This window comes from Schistocerca gregaria, chromosome 7 (assembly GCF_023897955.1).
Source record: "Schistocerca gregaria isolate iqSchGreg1 chromosome 7, iqSchGreg1.2, whole genome shotgun sequence".
Taxonomy (NCBI): Eukaryota; Metazoa; Arthropoda; class Insecta; order Orthoptera; family Acrididae; genus Schistocerca; species Schistocerca gregaria.
Genome location: NC_064926.1, coordinates 482,604,018 through 482,631,222, shown reverse-complemented (window position 1 = coordinate 482,631,222; position 27,205 = coordinate 482,604,018). Strand labels below are relative to the sequence as shown.

The 27,205-nt window shown below is 42.3% G+C and overlaps 1 protein-coding gene and 1 pseudogene across 3 annotated transcripts in view; both read left to right on the top strand.

The window, feature by feature from the left end:
* The window catches only part of LOC126282166 (eye-specific diacylglycerol kinase), a 1,350,273-nt gene that overhangs the window by 665,698 nt on the left and 657,370 nt on the right, over positions 1-27,205 (top strand). The gene's annotated exons all lie outside the window — the stretch shown is intronic.
* LOC126282663 (5S ribosomal RNA) lies at positions 759-876 on the top strand (annotated as a pseudogene).

The window sequence follows — 27,205 nt, the reverse complement described above, 5'->3', positions numbered from 1 at the left end:
GCCTCGTAGAGTGGAAGAACTCATCTGTGTGCGGGGAGGACGAATTCACTACTGAAGACCGATAATGATCATCATTAGATAAATATTTTCACTGTTTTTGCTTTCAAGATGTACACTTAGGCGAGAGCCTACTTTGTTTTGTAATGATTTTTCATAACCAAGTAAAATCGTTCTTGTTTTCAAGAGGAATTACGTTTATTTTGTTAACAAGGTACTGTACAAACCTCACTGGGTGTAGTATAAGTAGTCATTGCAGTGAACTGTACGATATTCCAAACTTCTGACGATGTGTGCATTTTCAGTGGTTTATAAATAATAAATTACAGTCATTTTTTCGCGAGATCATCCTTAAATGAACTAAAACTAAAAACAATCAATGAACAGTCTTACAATTTGGCAATTATGGTAGCAACTAAGCGCTCACTATTCGTAATTGATCAGTCTTCTTTCTAATATGGTGTTATGTCAAAATGAACTGAAAGTTCTTCATTGTTGTTGTTGTTGTTGTTGTGGTCTTCAGTCCAGAGACTGGTTTGATGCACCTCTCCATGCTACTCTATCCTGTGCAAGCTTCTTCATCTCCCAGTACCTACTGCAGCCTACATCATTCTGAATCTGCTTAGTGCAGTTCTTCATTAACAAAATAAATTATTAATTACTATTCTGGAATAGAAAATGAAAATATATTCAGTAACTCTGGTCACTTTGGTTAGACTTGTAAAGGAATAACAATTTGTACTTAGGTATTAATATGTCTCGCCAACGGCCTTGCTGCAGTGGTAACACCGGTTCCCGCCAGATCACCGAAGTTAAGCGCTGTCGGGCTTGGCTAGAACTTGGATGGGTGACCATTCGGTCTGCCGAGCGCTGTTGGCAAGAGGGGTGCACTCAGCCCTTGTGCGGCAAACTGAGGAGCTCCTTGATTGAGAAGTAGCGGCTCCGGTCTCGGAAACTGACATACGGCCAGGAGAGCGGTGTGCTGACTACATGCCCTTCATATCCGCATCCATTGACGGCTGAGGATGACACGGCGGTCGGTCGGTATCTTTGGGCCTTCATGGCCTGTTCGGGAGGTGTAGTTTGTAGTTGTATTAATATACCTCATTTGAAACCACTTTATCAAGAACGTAATTTTCCTCGGAAATCATTTCGTGTAGCTCGTGAAAAGATAATTTTAAATTACACAACAACGGCATCATCATCTTTGTGACTGTGTCGGTTTGCAGTTCATTGTGTTCCTTTATCCATAGGGCGCTTGTGGAAGAGAACACTCTTGTGATATTGCCACTACGGGCTGGAATTGCAGTGTAATATTCCGCCAAATTCAATAATTCCGCATTATTACCTTCATTATGTTCTGATTTGTAGTAACCTGTAAATTTTTTCTGTGCCAGAACCCTTCTAAAATCAGAGTCGTCCGTTTTGGTTGCATGAATGTGAAATTTTTCCACTGGTCAAAGAATTTACTCTCATCCAACTCTACGTTTGTTTTCTAGACAATACAGCTACATTTTCTGCTGCTTATTCCCAGTCTCGAACATTAGCTGATGACATCGACTAAAAGTGGTTCAACTGGGTGCTAAATTCATAGGCCCTCGATTTTAAGTAGTCTCTGAAGTCATGCACACATTATTCACGTCTGGTGTAAATTCGTCCGCCTGGTTTGGCATTGGCTGATCACGGCATTACATCGTTCGCCCTGCGTGTAGCGTAGTTGTTAGTTTCGTCTGGTATCCTCGTTCAGTCTAAAGGAACAGTGGACGCGTATATAACAATAGCATTGGTTTGTAGGTGTATATCTCTACTACAGGGTATTTCAAAAATGACCGGTATATTTGAAACGGCAATACAAACTAAACGAGCAGTGATAGAAATACACCGTTTGTTGCATATGCTTAGGACAACAGTACATTTTCAGGCAGACAAACTTTCGAAATTACAGTAGTTACAATTGTCAACAACAGATGGCCCTGCGGTCTGGGAAACTCTATAGTACGATATTTTCCACATATCCTCCACGCGTAGCAATAATATGGCGTAGTCTCTGAATGAAATTACCCGAAACCTTTGACAACGTGTCTGGCGGAATGGCTTCACATGCAGATGAGATGTACTGCTTCAGCTGTTCAATTGTTTCTGGATTCTGGCGGTACACCTGGTCTTTCAAGTGTCCCCACAGAAAGAAGTCACAGGGGTTCATGTCTGGCGAATAGGGAGGCCAATCCACGCCGCCTCCTGTATGTTTCGGATAGCCCAAAGCCATCACACGATCATCGAAATATTCATTCAGGAAATTAAAGACGTCGGCCGTGCGATGTGGCCGGGCAACATCTTGCATAAACCACGAGGTGTTCGCAGTGTCGTCTAAGGCAGTTTGCACTGCCACAAATTGACGAAGAATGTCTAGATAGCGTGATGCAGTAATCGTTTCGGATCTGAAAAAATGGGCCAATGATTCCTTTGGAAGAAATGGCGGCCCAGACCAGTACTTTTTGAGGATGCAGGGACGATGGGACTGCAACATGGGGTTTTTCGGTTCCCCATATGCGCCAGTTCTGTTTATTGACGAAGCCATCCAGGTAAAAAAAAGCTTCGTCAGTAAACCAAATGCTGTCCACATGCATATCGCCGTCATCAATCCTGTGCACTATATCGTTAGCGAATGTCTCTCGTGCAGCAATGGTAGCGGTGCTGAGGGGTTGCCGCGTTTGAATTTTGTATGGATAGAGGTGTAAACTCTGGCGCATGAGACGATACGTGGACGTTGGCGTCATTTGGACCGCACCTGCAACACGGCGAACGGAAACCCGAGGCCGCTGTTGGATCACCTGCTGCACTAGCTACGCGTTGCCCTCTGTGGTTGCTGTACGTGGTCGCCCTACCTTTCCAGCACGTTCATCCGTCACGTTCCCAGTCCGTTGAAATTTTTCAAACAGATCCTTTATTGTATCGCTTTTCGGTCCTTTGGTTACATTAAACCTCCGTTGAAAACTTCGTCTTGTTGCAACAACACTGTGTTCTAGGCGGTGGAATTCTAACACCAGAAAAATCCTCTGTTCTAAGGAATAAACCATGTTGTCCACAGCACACTTGCACGTTGTGAACAGCACACGCTTACAGCAGAAAGACGACATACAGAATGGCGCACCCACAGACTGCGTTGTCTTCTATATCTTTCACATCACTTGCAGCGCCATTTGTTGTTGAAAATTGTAACTACTGTAATTTTGAAAGTTTGTCCACCTGAAAATGTACTCTTGTCCCAAGCATATTGCAACAAACGGTGTATTTCTACCGCTGCTCGTTTAGTTTTTCTTGCCCTTTCAAATATACCGGTCATTTTTGAAACACCCTGTATATACCCTCATGGTACATCTCCTCATTTCACCTTACACTTCTTCCTCGAGCTTACCCCATTAGCTTGGAAAGAGGCTTGATCGTGCGTCCTCTGTTTCATCGCTGTAAAGCGTAACAAAAGCCTGTCAGGCTTGTCTTGTATATATGTGATGGGACACGAACGGAGAAATCCGAATACCTAGCAGCCCTAATTTCAATCGATCCTTTATATGGTCGGTTGTGATCAAGTCCGGGGAGTAGTAGGCCATCCTGTTTTCGTTATCCTGCTATGCTGAAGAAACGTGTTTAAGAGAACAGCACGATTAGCAGGTGCGTTACCATCCTTCAAGATGAAACTGTTGGCGGTACGGTCCCACAATTGGTTGCAGAATCTCGTCCCTGCACTGTAGAGCAGTGAGATTGCCCTAAACAAACACGAAGAGTGTGCAGGGGCCCCAAGCGAGGCCATTATCACTCCACCGCCACCCTGTTGCACATGCAGACACACAGCTGCAGTCGTTGTCCCTAACCACGCTGTTTGCGATTGTCAGGGTGCAAACGGATCCGAGTTTCGTTTGTAAACAAGACACGACGCCAATCTCGGAGCGTCCACTCTGCGTGAGTTCTTGCTCACCTGTAATGAAGTTCGTTGTGTTGTTGCGTACGACATGGTGCCCGTCATAATCGCTTGGAATGAAGATTCACATCATGCAATCATCTCCTAGCAGCTCGCTGCGATACATGACGTCCTGCAGCCTCTTCGAACGCGGAATTCGTTTCTGGAGCACTCACCCTACGGTTCTTTTGATTCAAATGTTGTAGATAACGATCGTCATGTGCACCTGACGAACTCGAAAGGCCTGTGCAATGTAAGTACTCAACGCTACCTATCAACATGTCCGCACCATATCATGTTGACTCTCCGGTGCACACGTGAAGCGACTTCCCTGGTTGAGAAGCCTCCTCAACCTCCCTGGTTGACGACCCTCCTCAACTTCCCTGGTTGATGACGATGTTTGGTTTGTGGGGCGCTCACCTGCACGGTCATCAGTGCCCATACAAAGTCCCAATTTTTAGACAGCCCGAATTTTCCATAATCCAAACTAGCCACTGTCACGAATGATGATGATGATGATGATGATGATGATGAAATTATGACAACACAGACACCCAGTCACCAGGCAGAGAAAAACCGCAACCCGGCCGGAAATCGAACCTGGGACCCCGTGATCCAGAGGCGGCAACGCTACTTCTCTGGTTGACAACATTCCTGCACGTAACGTGATGCGCACACGATCACTGCTCGCGAATGTTCTTCATCGATGATGGTGATGGTGGATGTTCACTCTACTGTTCCACAGACACTTCTGCCGCTTCCCTACTGGTGCTACACTTTCAGCTGAAATCCATTCGAGTAGGGTGTGCTACCCGTAGGTAACGCTCAAGGTAACTGTGTGTACGTTTACACACTAAGAAATGACCCTTGTATCGGTACTGGAACAGTGACACTAGCAACACGCCAGCACGACAAATACGGGTGATGCAACACTTTTGTTGATATGTGTGTAGGGTTCCGTACAAACTTAATTAGGCGCAAAGACAGTTCATACATTCCCGGAATCCAGAATCTTGATCAGAATCTTGCCTGTTATAGACACTGATACTAGCAAGACATCAGTCCCAGAGACTCCAAGATTTTCGGGTTTTAATTTCAATCATGTAAATGTGACATAAAGTCCTGCAGGAGGCAGGCGATCATTCTTATAATAATCAGTAGTTCTCCATTTAGGCTGGCTGGATTCAAATGGTAAAAGTCATACATCACGCGAGGAATGCCTTTTTTGATCATAAGACGTGTTTCGGAATTTATCCATCACCAGATTTCCAGGAACGATTAGTGCAAGTAGCTATGGCATTTCAAATTGTATGTGAAACAAACTTTCGAGGAATAGTCTATAATTTCTGATGAGTGAGTTTGCTAGCATCAAAATTTGTGACGTAAATAGCCGTATCTTTTGGCTGCATCCACTCAGAAGCTTACTGTTATTTCACCATACAATGAAGGCTTTCACTCCCGGATGTTTCAACTGCTGTGGTGCTACAGAATCGATGGTAAGTTTTTATCTTTGACGTACTATAATCGATAGTTTAAAAAAATTCCTCTTTGACAATATTTATCTCTGCTATCACGTGAAATCCAGACCACGCCGACTTTCCACGGTATTTAGGCCGCTCTTCGACTTCCAGCTCGTCAGTCGGCAAGACTCAGCACAGCCAGGAGCACCTCCGAAGATGTCCAACGTAGCCTTGGGCGAAACGTCAGGGATTGAAGAGTTCCATGGCCCACGGCCATACAACCCGGAGAAATTCTCAGCAGCTATTTCACCGCTAAGGGCGAATAAACCTTAGTATGTCACATACATTTCTACCTGATAACATCTACCCGTTCCTGAGAAAACGGGCCCTTAACAGACGGACGAACAATCAGATAAAAAATGACAAATGTTTTCTTCTAATATAATTATAGCTTTCTGTGCCAACGGGAAGTATGGTATCTGTTTTGATGACTGAGTTCGCGAGTATCAAATATGTGACGTAAGAGGTCTTATGTTTTGATTTCAATGACCTAGAGACTTCAAGTTTTTACATCGCCAAGGGACCATGGACCTTAGTATGTGACAAATTTCAGTGCGATACGTCTTCCCGTTCCTAAGAAAAGTCGGTCTTAGCAAACGGACGGGCATACTGTCAGTCAGATAACAAATGACAAAAAAAATTACAGTTTCCAGAGTTTTTGCTTTGGCTGTACTGTGACACGCTGCTTGTTGCCAAATTCCGTTATTCTAGTCCAACGGATAGTGCCGTATAGGTTTTGATGAGCGACTTAGCGAGTATCAAAATATGTTACATCAATGGTCGTAGCTTTTGACTTCATTGACGTAAAAGCTTCAGTTTTTTACACCGCCAATGTACCATGGATCTAAGTAACTGACATAAATTTGAATGTGATACGTCTACTCGTTCCTAAAAAAAAAAGGAGGGGGGGGGGGGGTCTTAACAGACTGACGGACTGACAGTCAGGTAACAAATGACAAAAAAAGTTTCATGTGATATAATTACAAAGTTACAGTTTTCGGATTTTTGCCTTTGGTTGTATTGTGAAATCTCCGGGTTTGCCAAATTTCGTGACTCTAGGGCAGCAGGAAATACCCTATAGGTTTTGATGAGTGACCTTGCGAGTATTAAAATATGTGACGTAAATGATTATCATTTGATTGCATTGACTTACCCAATGGTTTACGCCGTGAAGGGACCATAGGTCACAGTACGTGACATAAATTTCAACTCAATACATCTACCCGTTCCTCAGAAAAACAGTTTTTAACAGTCGAACAGACTGACACGGAAACGAACGGAAAACTGATCCTATAAGAGTTCTGTTTTTACACATTGAGGTACGGAACTGTAAAAACTAAGTTGCTGTCATAATTCAGCAGCTATAAACATTAAAAATTACTTTCGTACCTTAGAAATGCACGACATCATTCACTGTAACTCAACGAAAACACACCTTAGTATACTTTCTAATTGTGGATGTATCTGGAGTGACTTGTATTGCCTGCCTTACCCTGTGTATGAATGGGTTGGCGGAAAAAGTCTGTAGCCCTGTGATACAGTTTACAGACGACGCAGTCGCGTAACATGAAGCTGACTTTCTCATTACGAAAAAACACTCGTCTACACCTTCATGTGCATGATTACCATGATTATTCTGTATTTCACACTTGAGTACCTGCCCATCAATTTGAAGCAAGAACTGCAGCTATGGCAATTAATCACATCCGTCAGGTGATGGAAAGGTCGGGTGAACCGGAAAAAGTAAAACCACAGCTTGTCGTTGATGGAGCGGGGCGCTTTTGTCTTGGACACGCTGCGCGTGTAAGATTAACAGCATAGATAGGATACGGAATGCAGTGAAGTTGGGCGTAAATCGCTGGACCGCGACAGGCTCACAGATTATGGGGATAAAGTATTGCGTATACAAAGGCGACAGGGCCTTATCCAAACAGTGCATCAGTACATACTTGCAAGCATTTCTTTTTTGCTGCGGTACACTGTGGCCATAGCTCGTGACGTGACAAGCGGCTAGTAGGGAAAACACGCACACGCACAAACACACCTACACACACAATGGATAGAGCGATCAGCGCGACCGCACTGGCTAATAACGCCTTGAATATTCACCGTCCGTTCTGCGCAGCGTACGGACGCATTAAACTTTGTTCCAACTTTGCGGCCTTTACTCACTCACCTGGCTAACAGCTACGCCGTGATGGAGAATTTTTGATGAGCCGCTCTTTGAGTTTTACAGTATGCCCGCAGGGGCAGCGCTAGTGAGCCAGTAGCCTTCTCACGAGCGCTGCCGCTTTACGAGTGTCGAAATGATTTCCTTCCTCTCGCTAATAAAGGAATCCGCTACGAAGGAGTTTTCTTTCGAGTCGTTGCAGTCGGAGCTTCCAACTTCCTCCAGGCAGCAAGAGAACTTCCGATGTATTTGTGCACACATACTAAGATATCTTCGAGATCCAAAACATAATCTTCCGTCATGCCAACATGCGGCCTGCTAACCGGAGGTGGAAGAGACAGAACCATTTGCTGCAAGTAGCACGCCAGTAAGACATACAATGAGTCCAAAAAGTATTCGTCTATTTGTATTTAAAAAAACTAAGTATATGTCACGTGAAAGGAAGGGAAAACAAAATGTGAACACCCAGTTATATGCAACGAACCTTGGTAAGCCATTTTTATTTGTGGGGGAGGAGATAAATAAATGGCTCTGAGCACTATGGGACTTAACATCTGCGGTCATCAGTCCCTAGAACTTAGAACTGTTTAAACCTAACTAACCTAAGGACATCGCACACATCCATGCCAGATGCAGGTTCAAATGGCTCTGAGCACTGTGGGACTAAACATCTGAGGACATCAGCCCCCTAGAACTTAGAAATACTTAAACCTAAGGACATCACACACATCCATGCCCGAGGCAGGACCCAAACCTGCGACCGCAGCAGCAGTGCGGTTCCAGACTGAAGCGCCTCGAACCGCTCTTCCACACCGGCCGGCAAGGAAATAAATACATCCATAGCGATAAGAAATTTGGCAAAATGAAGAATTTATTCAAGGGCTACTTCAAAAAGTATTCGTCCACTCATTTCTTTTTAAATTTACGGTCTGAAAATATGATTTCAATTACAAAAGTTAATATTTAGTGGAGTGTCCCTTTGCAGCTATTACTGCTTGTAGTCGCCTGGGCATCGACTTGACCTAGTTTGCCGTCAGAAAGGCTGAATTTTGTCCCATTCGTCTTAAAGTGCTTCTCTTAGGTCTCTCTTGTTAGAAATGTGTCTTCTCCTGATGCTATCTTCGAGTACTTTCCAAAGGTGTTCAATAGACTTAGTGTCAGGGCTGGGAGGAGGGCTGTTAAGTTGTTTTGGGGTATTGTACAGGAGCCACAGCCTTGTATTTAGAGCCGTAGGCTTTGGGTCGTTATCTTGTTCAAAAATGTAATTTCCTTACAGACCTAATTTTTCGGCGCTAGGATTCAGACTGTCCTTTAAAATGTTGATATACATATGGTGATCCATTGCACCTTCAATGAAACGTAATTTTCCAACACCTGCAGCATTCATACAGCCCCACACCATCAGGGAGTCACCACTGTGTCTAACCGTTGGCACAAGATTTCGTGGCAACATCTCCGCATTCTTCTTACGCCACACCATTCACCTACCATCCGACCCGAATACGTTACATTTATTCTCATCAGAAAATATTACTCTATTCCAAAAGTCTTCCTTTTTGAATCTATGTTCCAACTCAAAATGAAGACGTTTCTTTCAATTCTGTTCACTGACCCAAAATTTCATTCGCGCTACCAGGCCGTGATACCCATACGTTTTGAAGGTATTTCTGATTGTGTTGGTACATACCTTCTTTCCCCTAGACTCAAACTCCCCAGCCTACTTAAGAAAGCTGATCTTAGGTTTCTTCTTTATTTCCCTCATGATAAACCTCACGTCTGCATCAGTCACACTGTGAGGGCGTCCGGTACGTGGTTGGTTTCTTAATGATTTTGTTGCGCAAAATCGATCTATTATCGACTGAACCGTCGATCGAGGTCTACTACTTTAGCAATCTCGTAGGAAGATTTGCACTCATTATGTAAGCGCAGAATGAGTTTCCTTTCGATCAGCGTCGTCTCACTACCCTTACGGCCCATGGCGCTAATTGCTCTGTATCGGCGCCGTTCCGAACCAGAACAGGCGATAGAGTGGGGCAACAGGCTCTTTAGATTTTGTATACATTTCTTTTCATGTTACACAGACTTGTTTTCTAAAAGATATGAAGCTAGACGAATACTTTTAGGACTCACTGTAGGTTAAGCCGTTCTCCTACAGAACGTGAAAACGTTCGTGGACGAAGAGATGGTTACGCCACAGCATCCAATTACATGTTCCACTACATTGCGAAGCGCGAAATAAAGAATCTGGCATGTCAGATTTTTGCCTCCGGTATAGCAACGTGACCAATGACGAGCGACATGAGTTTTACGTCACAAACAGAACTCGGAGACGCCATATTGTATTTGGTGTTTCTTTTATTATAGAGTACGTGGTATGAATAAAAGCCGTTTTAAAGCGTCAGCACATTGAGGAACTCCTGAAAACTTACCGTTTTAGGGACACTTTGTTATAATAAAATGACAGGAAACTACATATCCGTAGTTAGAAGCTACCCCTGTTTCATGCTATTAACGTCATGCATCAAAACCGCGTCGTGTTTGGTACAGTTTGTCATAGTTAAACATCAAATAATGAGATCTGTAGATACAGTCTTTGCACAATGTATACCATATATCTGAGACGCAGCTGCAATTTCGAAGCCGCAGTGTGGTTGGTACAGTTGTAAGATGCGGTGAGAAAGATAGCATCTAATTACTTGCAATTTTTTTCACCTTTCGTTTTCTAAAAGGATTTGGGTCTCTCTTATTACCTTAATAAAAATATTACCCGGAATATTCGATGTTATTTATTATAAATAATGCATTCGCCGCAAATTTTGTTGCACACTTCAGCGACTGGAATGTTTCCTCAGTAGCCAGAAATTTTAACATGACACGAAAATCACACGCTAAAAGTTTTTGCTACTTTCAAACACTATATATATATATATATATATATATATATATATATATATATATATATATATATATAATGGCCATTGAAATTGCTACACCAAGAAAAAATGCAGATGATAAACGCGGGTATTCATTGGACAAATATATTATACTACAACTGACATGTGATTATATTTTCACGCAATTTGGGTGCATAGATCCTGAGAAATCAGTACCCAGAACAACCACCTCTGGCCGTAATAACGGCCTTGATACGCCAGGGCATTCAGTCGAACGGAGCTTGGATGGCGTGTACAGGTACAGCTGCCCACGCAGCTTCAACACGATACCACAGTTCATCAGGAGTAGTGGCTGGCGTATTGTGACGAGCCAGTTGCTCGGCCACCATTGACCAGACGTTTTCAACTGATGACAGATGTGGAGAATGTGCTGGCCAAGGCAGCAGTCGCACATTTTCTGTATCCAGAAAAGTCCCTTCAGGACCTGCAACATGCGGTCGTGCATTAACGTGCTGAAATGTAGGGTTTCGCTGGATTCATGCAAAAAAATGACGTTTTACCATTCGTGCACCCAGGTTCGTCGTTGAGTACACAATCGCAGGCGCTCCTGTCTTTGTTGCAGCGTCAAGGGTAACCGCAGCCATGTTCTCCGAGCTGATAGTCCATGCTGCTGCAAACGTCGTCGAACTGTTCGTGCAGATGTTTATTGTCTTGCAAACGTCCCCATCTGTTGACTCAGGGATCGAGACGTGGCTGCACGGTCCGTTACAGCCATGCGGATAAGATGCCTGTCATCTCGACTGCTAGTGATACGAAGCCGTTGGGATCCAGCACGGCGTCCCGTATTACCCTCTTGAACCCACCGATTCCATATCTTGCTAACAGTCATTGGATCTCGACCAACGCCAGCAGCAATGTCGCGATACGACAAACCGCAATCACGATAGGCTACAATCCGACCTTTAACAGAGACGGAAAAGTGATGGTACGCATTTCTCCTCCCTACACGAGGCATCAGAACAACGTTTCATCAGGCAACGCCGGTCAACTGCCGTTTGTGTATGAGAAACCGGTTGGAAACTTTCCTCATGTCAGCACGTTGTAGGTGTTGCCAGCGGCGCCAGCCTTGTGTGAATACTCTGAAAAGCTAATCATTTGCATACCACAGCATCTTCTTCCTGTCGGTAAAATTTCGCGTCTGTAGCACGTCATGTTCGTGGTGTAGCAATTTTAATGTCCAATATATACCTGCCTCTTGGTTTTATGGACTACATCTTGCTTATATCTTGCCAGCAGATATCTTTTTGAACGATGGTGAGAAGCTTCGAAAAAGTATCCTTTTCAGTTCAAGTGGAGTTACGAAACGAGTCCCAATAATGAAACACAAGTGCGCTACTTTAGAGTAATGGTGGTCAATGTAACTCCGGGAGTATGGACATTATCACCGCTTCAGTAGGGGCCGGCATGCACCGGTACTGCGTACTCGTATAACACGATTTTACGTTTTCCGTTCCGGGAGTAACATGTGCTCCGGTTAGAATTGCGTTCTACTGAAGCTACAGTTCGGTAGTTCTGGTACACAACAAAAATGACGTAGTACATGGCAGAATTACCGGTAGTATTCGTAGTATTGGCAGGGAAAGAAATGTAAATGAACGTGTGAGAGACACACTCGCAGCCGACGAATGCTCCAGTTAGAAGCGTTTATCATTCAGTGCTAGTCCATTATGGATCTTATACACTTACATAATATAAATTGTATTTTATACGTAATAGGAACTGTTTGATCGCTTAATTTCTGAGTCCCTTAGTAACCAAAGCAATTACAATTTACATGCACAAACATGAAAATGTGGAATTTCGTACTTTGTGGTATTGTGCATCCGTTTATAGCTGCCTTGCTACCACTTAGAAATGGTGTGTAATGTTTATAGAGCAACACCAAAGTTATAAATGTTGAAGAGTGCATCGAAACGATTAATCGAGTATTTCAGTGCCTCCGGTGGAGGTAAGAGAATGTGTTCAGTGTGTTCAGTGTGTTCAGATACAAGCTGTACTGGTAACACCGGAGTTACTGCTGAAACTCGTGTGACCAGTGAGGCTGTACCTTTGTTACCGGCATGCTGGACCTCAGAACTGTACAATTATTTTACTAAAGTAAATGCATGGCTGCAGGCAAAAGATCGGGTACATCTCAGTGTTGTTCTGATGAAGTCAAGACAGTCTTACACTTTCTCTAGCAGAGTGGTTCGCAGCCTGGGAGTAATTAAAGCCTGAGGAGTAAAATGAAATTTTCTGATGGGTAAATACTAAACGATTCAATTGTGTTTCAGTCACGAAACTAGATTATTTTCAAAAGATCATTACGATTATCACAATTTTGTAAGACTGTAGCATTGATTATGTAAGTTATGAATAACAACTTTTTCTCAGTTAGTAGCATTAATGCGGTGGAGGTTACAAATTCCTCACGTAGTCTACCCACTACACAAATTTTTTGTGCTTTGTTCCGTACATCGCTGATGATGAAAATAAGACAGATACGCAAAAAATGCCAAATATCTCAACAAAATACCTTCTCCAAACTGTAGGTAATACCTGTAGTAGTACCGAGCGAGGTGGCGCAGTGGTTAGCACACTGGACTCGCATTCGGGAGGACGACGGTTCAATCCCGTCTCCGGCCATCCTGATTTAGGTTTTCCGTGATTTCCCTAAATCGCTTCAGGCAAATGCCGGGATGGTTCCTTTGAAAGGGCACGGCCGATTTCCTTCCCAATCCTTCCCTAACCCGAGCTTGCGCTCCGTCTCTAATGACCTCGTTGTAGACGGGACGTTAAACACTAACCACCACCACCACCACCACCACCACCACCACCTGTAGTAGTGCAGAAATTGCGTCATTGCTCGCTTCGTGAAAGAGAGATAAATGAATTGCACGATACGGCAGTAACTACGTAAGGGCTACTATAGTGCTGCACACAGTATTATTATTATTATTATTATTATTATTATAAGAGTGGTTAGGCACAAGGTATTAACAGCCTGAAGTCGTCCAATTTCTGCCAGTTCAGAAGTAAGGAGTACTGCAATGAACTGATGTACGAACAGTGAGTACAGTCCGAAATTATTTTATTTTAAATGGGGTTGCAGTGTGCAGGTCAAGCAAATGCCACAATGTAGAGGAGTGATGCAGATGAAGTACGTTTTGTAACAAATGTCTGCCCCTCACTGTGGATAGTTAGCTTTCGTTTTTGAGAAGGAGTTATGGGTAGCACTTGCGATGAGTCACAAATTCTTTCGTCGTTCATTCTAATACACACACACACACACACACACACACACACACACACACACACACACACACACACACACACACCAAATATTACTCATCTTTCATCATTTTAAAAATAATAATATTCCAAGAAAAGTCATTCTACAGTTAATTTAGGCGCTTAAGTTGGTGGTAGTTTGGTGGTTGATTGGGGGGAGGGGGGGACAGATAGTAGGGGGGGGGGGAGAGAGGGCGGTGGTACCAGCTAATATCTGATTGCACTCAGGGGCAAAGTCTACGTAAGGTTGGCTCTAGCACGACTCCCTTAGCTACGTCTCCTAGCAGAGCCACTCCAGCATGCGCGTGTGTTCCGCATCTTGAACATGCGTACAAAGTTCCATTTCGCTATAGGGATTGCGCCTGCATCTTGTGTTGGTTTAGCATACCGCGTGTGAATCCTGTGTATATAGGTGAACCGATGGATGTCACCCACATGTCCGTCATGCAGGTCGCTAGACGCTATAGTACATAAACTGACAAATCGCAAAACACCGATGGTATGGAAATGAACGGAAAACAAATGGCTGCCCCAAGCAATACGCAGTCTCACACAATAACTATAGGAGATATACCGCTTCTATACCTGATGAAAAGGGGGGAGAGGGGGGGGAGGAAGTGAACTTAAACTAAAACCATTTCCGACTTGACGGTAGAACGCGTGTGCTCAAACTGCCTCTACTGCAGCCAGTGAAACAACAATGTCCCTTGTCTAATATGGCCACTGTTCAGCAAGGACTGCACTGACAGAGCAGAGCACAACTTAATAGTGTACCAGGTTATCTTTGTACTGCCTCCATCTAATATTTTACTACCAACTAACAGCACACACGTTCTACTTTTAATTTCTCATTTCCTAATGTAATTCCATCTACATCACCTGATTTAATGCGAGTCTGTTCCGTTGCCCTTGTTTTACTTTTGTTGATGTTCATCTTAAGAGCTCTTCTGAAGACATCAACACCAAGCCTTCTGTTCAACAGTTCTCCAAAATTCTTTGCTGTCTCTGATAGTATTACAGTGTCATCGACAAACTTCCAGGTTTTTATTTCCTTTCCCTAAGCTTTAATTCTTCTTCCAAACATTTCCTTCGTTTCCTTTACTGCTTGCTCCATGTTCAGATTTAATAACGTCGGGGAGAAGCTACAACACTGTCTCAATCCCTTCTCAACTATTGCTTCCCTCTCATGTTCTTCGACTCTTATAACTGCAGTCTGATTTACGTACAAGTTGTAAACAGCCTATCGCTCCCTATACTTTATCCTTGCTACCTTTAAGAATTTTAAAGAGTGTATTCAAGTCAACATTGTCAAAAGCTGTCGATAATGCTATGGACGTAGGTTTGCCTTTCATTAACCCATCTTCTAAGATAATTCTTGCGGTCACTGTTGCCTCGCGTGTTTCTACGTTTCTCCCGAACCCCAAGCTCAGCTTCCCACAGTTTTTTCTTTTTCCGTAAGTAATTCGTGCCAGTATTTTGCAACTATGACCTATTACATTGATAGTTCGCTAATATTTACACCTGTCAGCATCTGCTTTCTTTGCAATTGTAATTATTATATTTTTCTTAAAGTACGTCTCATATACCTTCCACACCAGGTGCCGTAATTTCGTTTTTGTCATAGTTCGATCTCCCAAGGATCACAATAAGCAGAAGGTATGTCTACTCCAGAGACATTGTTATGACTTACGTCTTTCTGTGCTCTCTCAAAATTTTTCTCATAGTATCATAACTCCCAACTCATCTTCATCTAGCTTCTGTTTCTTTCTGTAATACCACCTTCAAGTTCATTTCCCTTGGATACCTGTTCTGTATATTCTCTCCACCTTTCAGCTTTCCTAATTTTGCTTAGTAACGGCTTGACATCTGAGCTCTTGACACTGTATTCATACAGCTGCTTCTCTGTTTTCCAGAGGTCTCTGTAATTTTCCGCCGGCCGGAGTGGCCGTGCGGTTCTAGGCGCTACAGTCTGGAACCGCGAGACCGCTACGGTCGCAGGCTCGAATCCTGCTTCGGGCATGGATGTGTGTGATGTCCTTAGGATAGTAGGTTTAAGTAGTTCTAAGTTCTAGGGGACTAATGACCTGAGAAGTTAAGTTCCATAGTGCTCAGAGCCATTTGAACCATTTTTGTAATTTTTCCTGGATTCCTGCAGGCTGCATCTATTTTTCCTCTAGTTATGCATCTCTTTTTTTAGATGTCTATACTCACTTCTGCTTCCTCTATTTGCTGTATTTTAAAAAATAATATTACTAATTTTAATGTGTCCCTTAACTTTTCTGTTCAGTAGTAGCACAAAAAATCAGAATGAAGATAGACTTGCATTTCAATAAATCTTAAAAGTTCGTAACCATGAAATTCGATGTTATTGACGCGTTCACCTTAGCAGAAAATCGAGGTCATAACAGACAGAGTCAACACTTATACGGGTCATTCAGAGCCTTGGCGTTCCGTATCGCGTAACTCTGACGACGGAAAATAGCGAAAAGTGGCGGGACGCCGGCTCAAAGCTATTTATGCTCGGAGAATTTTACGCTCGAGAAGTTGTTGGTGCGCTCGAGACACATAGCAGGTCGACATTTCCTTTCTTTGGTGGATTCACTGACCTCTGACACTCTGCCACATGACCGTGTTCTCCCTTTCCCTCGGCCGTCTTCCAATTTGCTCATTGCCTTCTGCGATAGTACCGGAAACAACCACAAGGTGCGCTCCAGTCTGATAGGGCGAGACACCTCGTCAGTTGACCGTGTGAGCTGACGAGCTCTATACCTGTGTTGTGCTAACTGGTCTTCTAACAGACGTGGCGAGTAAGCGGCCAAGATGGCGCATTTTTCCAGTTTGTTCGTGTACTACTACTACAGTGGTCTGGATATGGAATACGACGTAGGGACGTTGTTTCGTGCCAGTCCCAAAGGGTAACACACACATTTATATAAGCCCAATATACATGTAAGCGCCCGAAAACTGCGGTCAGTTTTGCATCAGTGCCACAAAATATATAGTAGTGGAAGACAGTACATTATTAACAGACACTTCGTTGTTCGGCTTAAGTCGCAATATTTTATTTTCCTAGTTTAACTCCAAAACGTTTTTTTAATTAAAACTGTTTTCAGGGGACTGTGTTTTTAAAGATTTGCATGTGTTCAGCTGTCCAGACAGTACTCACACAAAACTGTCTTTATCGCACTATATTTATCCACATAGATTATGGACTGACTGCCGTCATCGGATTAAAACACAAGGGAAAAATCAATACAGTATATTTCAGCAAATAGTACTAGATAGATAAGTGCATCTATGTTGATAATTAATGTGCGATCCAGACAGCTAATTTTGTATAGAACGACTCTGTTTTCCGTTCCGAGACATTGGGAAAGATGCATCGTAGCTAACGAGAATAGCTTCTTTAATAGAGTTTGAAGTGCGAATATTGAAGTTACAGTGACTATCGGTCACAGAATATTTATCGTACCCGTCGAATGAATACTTCCCACATTCGCACATCCACTCGTCCACATTAACACACTACACGGCACAAGCAGGTGCTAACAATTTATTCCATACGTTTAAGAATGTTGTGTTCAGTTTTTTAGTTGCAGTTTATGCAAATAATGTGAAGTGAATTGGGTTGTGGTGACAACTAGCCTTTAGTGCAGTTCGTAGTCTAGTTTACGGCTGAAGGTGAGTCTGGTTGTGAGTTGTCGAAACCAACGATTGCGAATGTGGGATTAATGCTCTGGTTAAATGATCTGTAGCGTTGCTAGAGTTCGAAGTTCGTAGTTTCCAGCATTTTCCCCTTGTTTAATGTGCGTCATAGATAAGTTAACCCTGCTTTTTTACTGTCTCAGGCGTAACTAACATCGCTATAAATAAGTCGGAGTCAACATTTAATCTACATTTAACGCATTGTCCTTTAGTCTTGTATAAAAAGTTTGTTGTCCTTATTTTCCGTGCTTGCGAGTAAATAGTGGATGGGTTTCCACCTCATGCAAGACAGTTTGATTTATGAAAAATATATTTTGGCATATTCTGCCTAATCTTGCAGTGTTTTTTGCTTTATTATTTTATGTGAAAATTGACATAACATCTTGTGAAGGCTGTGAGAATTTCGGCTTAAACCTGTTTCTTCATACAAAGAACAGATAATCTGGCGTTAGATTTTTACGTTTTTGTGTTAAAAAAGCAGCGTAGAAAATATTTACATTATTACACCAATGTCAAAATTAACGCTTACTTGCCATTTGTTTGCTAATAGAAACAGCTTTAAGCTGAAATTCACATAACCACTACGAGAGAGAGAGAGAGAGAGAGAGAGAGAGAGAGAGAGAGAGAGAGACATTATTATTACATAGTTTAAGCCTTTGGAAACTAAAATAGTTACTGTTCACACAAATCACATAGCGCTTTTACTTATTTTACGCCGGTAGTTCTGTGTGTGTCGTACGTTATACAGCTTTTCAGTACACCACAAAAGTTTGCTGATTTTTCTCCATTTCAGATTGGAAAAACTGTCATAAAAAAACTAAAACTGAAAGGGAAACTTAAACGCTGTGTGATGTAAGACACAAATCTCTGACCGTATTTTCGTGCGTTACCTATGAAAAATGCAAAGGGGAGAGAGCTGTTGTAGCTATTCTCGTGAAATACTGCACTGGCGGCAGACTGGGTGTGGTAGGATGGGAAGAGAAAGGAGAAGGGAGGTAATGGACCAGTGGCGATAAAGGGGGAAGTTTTGACTGGTGAGTTGGAGATAGGACCGAATCAATGCCGGATAGTTATCTGTACTGCAGCTGTTGCCTGTAAGTTGGCATGTATTATTTCTTTGATGATACATGAAAAATAGAGGCAGATGTTATCTCGGAAAATGTCGTAGCGTCGATATGCCCTGAGTCACGTATTAGTAATAAATGAAAATAATACCCACGTTGAAATCATATTTCAGGAGAAATGTGCTATTTCTTTTCTGCGGTGTATACCAGGAGTCATCCCAAGCAAATACAGCTCAGTGTCTCCCATGCGACGCTGGGAGTCAATGGAAAGCGTCGGTTCGTTCACGTCAAAAACAAAATTATTCTTAAAGTGGAGTTTTACGTGCCCTTTCGACACAGTGAACATACATTAGTATAGAGCAATATTAGATTTGACGCTACGTACTAACAGTGATAGTAAAACAGGAAAATTAACCAGTATTCCAGCAGCGACTGAAGAGCTGTTAATACATATTGATAAATCGAACTCCAGGCTAATTTAGGTCCGTCCTACTGAATAAAATTCTGCTTTAAAAATAATTTTTTCTTTGCAACGGGACACAGATTTTTTCCGTTGTCACTGGGCGTCGCATGTAATGGGCAGTATATGTTTCGGTCGACTCCATCTACACATTGCAAAAACGAAATTGCTAATATCTGCCCAAAAACCAGAGAAAATTACCTGACGACTCTTCGGAGTGGCGTATGTACACATTAGTATCTCTAAGTCATGTAGCCAAATCTCATCCGACGTGAGATGTCTACATACCGTGATTCAAAATACTTTTTACGCAAACTCAATGCATAGTGAACTGTGGTATCTTGAAGCAACTACATCAAACACATTAACGGGAAAAATGGTTTCCTGTGAACGTTTGGCAGTATTTTGTAACGAATTGTGGTGAGTCGGGCGTTAGTATATAAGTAACAATCCCTTTCCGACTCAATCTAGCTATTATGATGTAATGAAGGGTCAGGATAGTTTAACAAATTGCCTGTAGAGTACTGACAGCAGTTCAACAAATGGACTACATCTACGTGATTACTCTGCTATTCACAATAAAGTGCCTGGCAGAGGGTTCAACGAACCACCTTCAAGCTGTCTCTCTACCGTTCCACTAAAGAACGGCACGCGGGAAAAACAAGCACTTAAATTTCTCTGAGCGAGCCCTGATTTCTCTTATTTTATCGTGATCATTTCTCCCTATGTAGGTGGGTGCCAACAGAATGTTTTCGCAATCGGAGGAGAAAACTGGTGATTGAAATTTCATGAGAATATCCCGTCGCAACGAAAAACACTTTTGTTTTAATCATTGCCACTCCAATTCACGTCTCATGTCTGTGACACTATCGCCCCTATTTCTCTCTAATACAAAACGAGCTGCCCTTCTTTGTACTTTTTCGATGGCATCCTTCAGTCCCACATTATGCGGATCCCACACCGCACAGCAATACTCCAGAATAGGGCGGACAAGCGTGGTGTAGGCAATCTCTTTAGTAGACCTGTTGCACCTTCTAAGTGTTCTGCCATTGAATCGCAGTCTTTGGTTTGCTCTACTCACAAAATTATCTATGTGATCGTCCCAACTTAGGTTATTTGTAATTGTAATCCCTAAGTATTTAGTTGAATTTACAGCCTTCAGATTTGTGTGACTTATCGCTTAATCGAAATTTAGCTGATTTCTTTTAGTACTCATGTGAACAACTGCACACTTTTCTTTATTCAGGGTCAATTGCCACTTATCGTACTATACAGATATCTTATCTAAATCATTTGGCAAGTCGGTTTGATCATCTGATGAATTTACAAGACGCTAAATAACAGTATCATCTGCAAACAATCGAAGACGGCTCCTCAGATTGTCTCCTATGTCGTTAATATAGACCAGGAACAATAGAGGGCCTATAACTCTTCCTTGGGGAACGCCGGATATTACTTCTGTTTTACTCGATGACTTTCCGTCTATTACTACGAACTGTGATCTTCCTGACAGGAAATCACGAATCCAGTCGCACAGCTGAGGCGACACTCCGTAGGCACGCAGTTTGGTTAGAAGACGCTTTTGAGGAACGGTGTCGAAAACCTTCAGGAAATCTAAAAATATGGAAGTCCCCTGTCGATAGCGCTTATTACTTCATGAGGATAAAGATCTAGTTGTGTTTCACAAGAACGATATTTTCTGAAACCGTGCTGACTGTGTGTCAATAAATCGTTTTCTTCGAGGTATTTCATAATGTTCGAATGCATTATATGTTCCAAAACCCTACTGCAAATCGACATTAGTGATATAGGCCTGTAATTCAGCGGACTACTCCTATTTCCCTTTTTGGGTATTGGTGTGACTTGAGCAATTTTCCAGTCTTTAGGTACGTATCTTTCTGCAAGTTAGTAGTTGTATATAATTGCTGAATATGGAGCTATTTTATCAGCGTACTCTGAGAGGAACCTGACTGGTATACAATCTGCACCGGAGGTCTTGCCTTTATTAAGTGATTTAAGCTGCTTCGTTACTCCGAGGATATCTACTTCTATGCTTCTCATCTTGGCAGTTGTTCTTGATTGGAACTCAGGAATATTTACTTCGTCTTCTTTGCAATAGGGTAAGGTAAGTTTGCGCTAGCTCTGTGTACAAAAATAAACTAGTCTATAGCTGATTCAGCCGTAAATACTACGGGTCCCAGATAAGTTTTCCGCGGGGAGTAAGAGTAGCATGGACACTCAGTCTGTTTGTGTTGGCATTTGATATGTCTATTAAGAGTGCGTTGGCAGTTTCGAATGTGAACGCATCACAAATTTGCAGTGTGGAGAATATCTGCGGGTCAGAGTGTCCGGTACTTTATTGATTAGCTTTTGTCTTCTTCTGGCTTCGTTCGCGACATATCTAACGAGCCAATTCGCACTCTTCAGACAGTGCATCGTGGTAGTCATCGATGAACAATTGGATTCAGTCATTCTACATTCAGGAAAAAAAATTGAATTCAGGCACACCTACATCTGCTGAAGAAGATGCGGTCGTAAGGAATATTCTTGAGTATTATGAACTGTACTTGAGAGTTCTTTTACAGACACAATACAGGAAAGTAATGTCAGTTTTGGCCTATAACACTATCAACACGGCAATTATTCGCAGTATATCATCAATATAGCGACCACAGCTACAATGCAGCAATCCTGTGTACAAGTATTTCAATTTGTAGGGAATTTCTTCCCCTATCCCGAAGCATGTATGGGCATCGGGCGGGAATGTTATTGTTAACGTATTAATACTTATTAAAAACTGGAAAATATGGGACTGCAACTGGAAGATAGTGGTTTTCAGCGGGTACGTAATTGTAACTTCGGTAATCATCTTCTGTACCATGCACAAAAAAGATCGATATCCCGTATTGTGTGGTAAGCCATTTCAGAAACGAACTATAGCCTCCCGTCCTGACGTAGATATCGGGCTACGCTACGGCTCAATCTTACACGACTGCCTTCACTCCAAATTAGTAATGTCGATGGTCAAGGCAAACACTTCAAGATCGCGGAGTTCACTACTCCCGTACACAGTACTTTATCCTAGATGGAGAGTCAGCCTGATACAGGCATAATTTCGGAGTGACTTAGGGAAGTACCAGACAACCACTACAGTCTTGCCACATTTTAACATTGTAATGTTAGTACCAGTCTCAGACTTTCAAAAGATGACTTGGCTCCCTATGAATGTTATTCGATAAAAAGTGTAGTAATATCTACCCATGCCTTTACGAAATATACTATTACTGGAAATAGCGTGTTTTACCTTTTCATGCGGAGAAATATGAAGGTGTGTGCTTCAGATAAGGAAAAATATTGTATTACTTGGCTATACAACTAACACATTAGGTATATCTGCATTTTTGCTAGTAAAAAAATAGTAAAAGCGCCATGTCTTTTTGTTTGAACACGCTCAACTCTAAAACCCTAAACGAATTTCACGAGGTTTTCGCAGGTAACTTGAGGCTAGCTTGAGGCAACTTATAAGCTTTATTTAAACAAAATCGGATCACGGGAAAAAGGATACCGTAATACGACGACTCATAGTAAAAACGTATTTACTGTTGCTAAAAGCTGTTTACACTCTGACGTATGAATCGCATCATATTCGGGAAAATGCTTGTATTGATTCTTGTGTCTTACGTAATAGGATTCAACATAATGAAAACAATGCTTACATAAGCCTCAACGAGTTTAGTCGATTATAATATTATTAAATGCGAAAGTAAGTCTTCACGGCTAAACTGTTGAATTGATTTCGATGAAATATTGTGTAGAGATATCTTGAATCCTGAGGAAGAACATAGGTTACTTTTGAGAGAGAGAGAGAGAGAGAGAGAGAGAGAGAGAGAGAGAGTGAATATTAACTATGTTAAATCGTTATTCAGTTCTTTGCATAATGTCCATGTTGTATGATGTACAGTTACTTCAGTAGCACTCATGCATTGAAGCAATGGAGTTTTATTATGTCAAACACAGCAATCAATAAAAGACTTTTCACAAATGTAACACAGTTCCAAAGTCAAAGTTTAAATAGCTTCTTCAAGGAGTTTGGCTATATCGCGTTATATTACGATAACTTTTTTCTCCGTAATCCAGTTTTGATTAAATAAAGTCTATATGTTTCCTCAAACTACGCTCAAGTTAACTGTGAAAACTCCACGAAATTCGTCTAGTAGTTTTTGGAGTTTAGTGTGTTGAGACAGCTTATCAGAACAGGAAGGCACGTGAGCGCAGCTGGCATTGTTGGACTTACAACAGCTTACTTAGTCGCCATCACTCGTCATAATAAAACCACTGATTTGCGAGTGCAGTCGCGGGTAACATCTAGTATCTCATAAATGTTTAGAAATAATAACGCATGGAAATTGAAATGGAACAACCAGCTACGCTCAGTCTTAGATGGAGCCGATTGCAAGCTTAGGCTCATTGACAGGATATTGGCCAAATTGAACGGTATGTTCCTCATTACTGAATAAGTATCTCGGATCCATAACAGAATATACCAAATCCATACCAGGACATACCAAACCCATACCAGAACATACCAACAGACATAATATGCGTGGGTAGAGGAGAACAGAGAAAATGGTCACAGCATTGTTTCGCTGCAAGGACAGTGCAACTGAAATGCTGAAATATCCCAGCACTAGAGATAAAGAGACCGTAAGACTCAGAAAACCCCAAAAATAAATATTCAGTTGTTGCACTACAATAATTTCAGATCCGTCTGGGATTATAATTTTTGTATAATAATAAGTATGAGATCATGCTACTATCTTCCGCGTACGCTACGGTTCCTTTCTCCCTTCCGGAATGAAGAAGTTGTTTCCAGTTGTACGTTCAGTAGCAGCCGTATCGGAGGGATGTATTTCGGCAGCGATACAAACAGCGGGGACCCAGAAAATTCCTTTGACTGTCAGAAACGACAAACTTCAATTTCCCCTCTGTATTACCCTCACCCGGAAGGCATCCCTCAATATCGGTCTTTTGATGTTACCTCCCGCAGTGGAATAGCTTTTTGTCCGAGACAGTAGCGCAACGATATGAATTACGAGGAAAAACAATAGCAAAGAAGCATGCTTTTTTTTAATAGCGATGTCGGCAGTGCGGATTTTATGATGAGAAAGCGACTGCAAAAAGTTTAACACAAGAGAACGAGCAAGCACCTTACCGGAGGTATGCATTTCTAAAATAAATTAACTACGAAAGGAATGTGAATACTGGGCAGCTTATTAATTTTCTTACCTTTTATAGCCTTTACTTTTGCATAGCGGAGTAGGGTGGAGTGTTTAAGAGCTTCTTCATTCTCTTTTCTGCAGTGATATTTGTCTGATTCATTGCAGTTTTAATAGAGTCGTATCTATAACAGAATATTGAATTTCGTATGATGTCCTTATTTTATTACGAAATAATAGCTTGATTTTTTCTGTTGCACAATGGTTGTGTGAAAGTTTGTGACTGCAAGAGTACCGGGTTAATTCTCGTAAATAAAATGAATTTTTGCTGTAAGTAAGTTTTTGAACGTTGTTATTTTGGTAACGAGAACGCGTTTCGACACTTTCCCATTCTCAGGTTTTTAGCATCACACATTTTTATACGAGACGAGGTCAAGTCAAAAAACAATGTTTCTTTAAAGGAAACTTTGTTAGGAAAACGACATTGCAAGTATTACCATTTCTGCCTCTATACACTTGGTCCGTCTCTTCAAACGCCGCCTAATTTCGTCCTGGAAGAAGTTAAACAGTATCGTGCACACCTACTCTTGCACTGTGTTGACAACACCATCACACCATGCTTTGCCGCTTACGTTTTGCTTTGTAGCAGCGGACCTATGTCTCATCAACGGCTACGATGCTAATGAGGAAGTCATCTCCTACCTCTTCAAACGCTAATGACCTGCATTTTTTCCAATCAATAAGCTCACTGTGGTCCTCCAGCAACCGAGAGTATGTTGCAGGTCCTGTAGGGGCCTTTCTGGATACAGAAAATGTTCGAGTGCTGTCCTAGCCAGCACATTCTCCAGATCTCTCACCAACTGAAAACGTCTCGTCAATGGTGGCCCAGCAACTGGTTCGTCACAATATGCCAGTCACTAATTTTGATGAACTGTGGTATCGTGTTGAAGCTGCATGGGCAGCTGTACCTGTACACGCCATCCAAGCTCTGTTTGACTCAATGCCTAGGCGTATCAAGGCCTTTATTACGGCCAGAGGTGGTCGTTCTGGGTACTGATTTCTCAGGATCTATGCACCCAAACTGCGTGAAAATGTAATCACATGTCAGTTCTAGTATAATATATTTGTCCAATGAATACCCGTTTATCATCTGTATTTCTTCTTGGTGTAGCAATTTTAATCGGCATAGTGCATTAGTATAGGGTTCTGGGTGGGGTGTTTCTATAAGTAATACAACCATTTTTTTCTGAAATAAGGTTGCTTTTATTCAGGATTCTAGTACACTATACCCCACTGTTTTGGCTACAAAACCCTGTTTTCAGTATATACTCCGTTCAGTGTCACGGGATTACACCATTTACTGCGAAAGCCTGCACGCCCGTCTGATGCCATTCTACTGGTCGACGTCTGAGCCAACGTTTTGCTTCATCAGTAACCTTCCCATTATTCACGTGCTGCTTCCCGTGGAGAGTATCCTTCATTTGGCCAAGCGGATGGGAGATCCGGACTGTAGCGTGGGTGAGAAATGAAGCTTTGTGAGCTCGTCTTGGAAGGAGACTTGTCATGGAGGACAAGTTCGTTTGAATTTTTGTAGCCACCTCGAATGGGAGTGTTCGCACATTGCGACATCGCAAGAGTCACAGCTGAGTGGGACCGGTCGGCACGCGCGAGATCTCACAGGTTTGCGTGACCTTGTTGCGATGATGACAGATACCTGGCCCAACGACTCACCGTGCTTTTGTTCACAGCCCCGTCTCCTTAGGCATTCTGCAAGTGCATATGAATGTCTACGATGCTTTAGTTTTCCGTTAGAATAAACTGAGTGACAGATCTCTTCTGTAGAACGCATCTCCCTTACAGACGTCCGTTTGAAGGCTACGTGCAGTACCGCCACCTGTCGGAAGACCGTGACGCTATAGGGACTGAAGCGGGAATATTCCACATTGCATCATAATAAATTCCGAATTTTTCAATTGAAATTATCCGAGCAAAAAATACGTTACATTACTTATTTAACCCGTCCCGTTCCCTATTTCAGCTACAGAATACGTCAATACGTATATGATTTAGTGCTACCTTTCTATTGTTAGAGAAACTTCAATTTTCTGATATGTCACATACAATGGCGGAAATTTTAATATTTTTTTGCAAAGTTATAACGTGATGCCAGTGCTACCAGCAGTCCTGTATTTTACGTAGCGTGATACCTTTACGTATCTGTCTCTTTCATGTATTATTAACAACTAAGATTACAGGGAATAACTGTTTTTGTTCTCTTTGTTCTACTTTTAATTTTGCAAATTGCTTAATTCAGCCAAAAGCTGTCATAATAGTTTTCTGAAAACATGATCTAGACTGTTTTGTTCATAAAAAATCTTGTTTGTTTCCGATTGACGAATTACTCGACAGATCGTCTACATCGAATCGAATGACATTCAAGTTGAAAATAATAAATCTGGTCTTAGAATTAAGATATAGCCGAATAAGTGGACCCTCGAATGGTAAAAGGGATGGGATCAATGTACAGAGACTGCAAGAGGAAAGCCGGTTCGAAATTCGCGGCGCGGGTGCTGTCTCTGACAAAGCTGCGTCGGTCAGAGTTTTAAATAGATTGTTCACGGGAATGTAGCTGTTACCCAGCAATAACGCTAAACACCGGGAAAATTTGACCCGTATACCGCACGAGCACTGGGGCAGACGACGAAACGGCAGAGCCGAAATAGCGACCTGTGTAACTCTAGTGCGCGGGAGCCGTGTTATCGTTATTGTCGCGGGACGGCCGTGTTTCCGCCTGCCACTAAATACTAACGGCTCTGCGAAAAACACGTGGCCCGCCCGCCCAGTGACCTTTGCGCGTGGCCCTAGCGGAACCGTAACCATTAATTAGCTGCAAC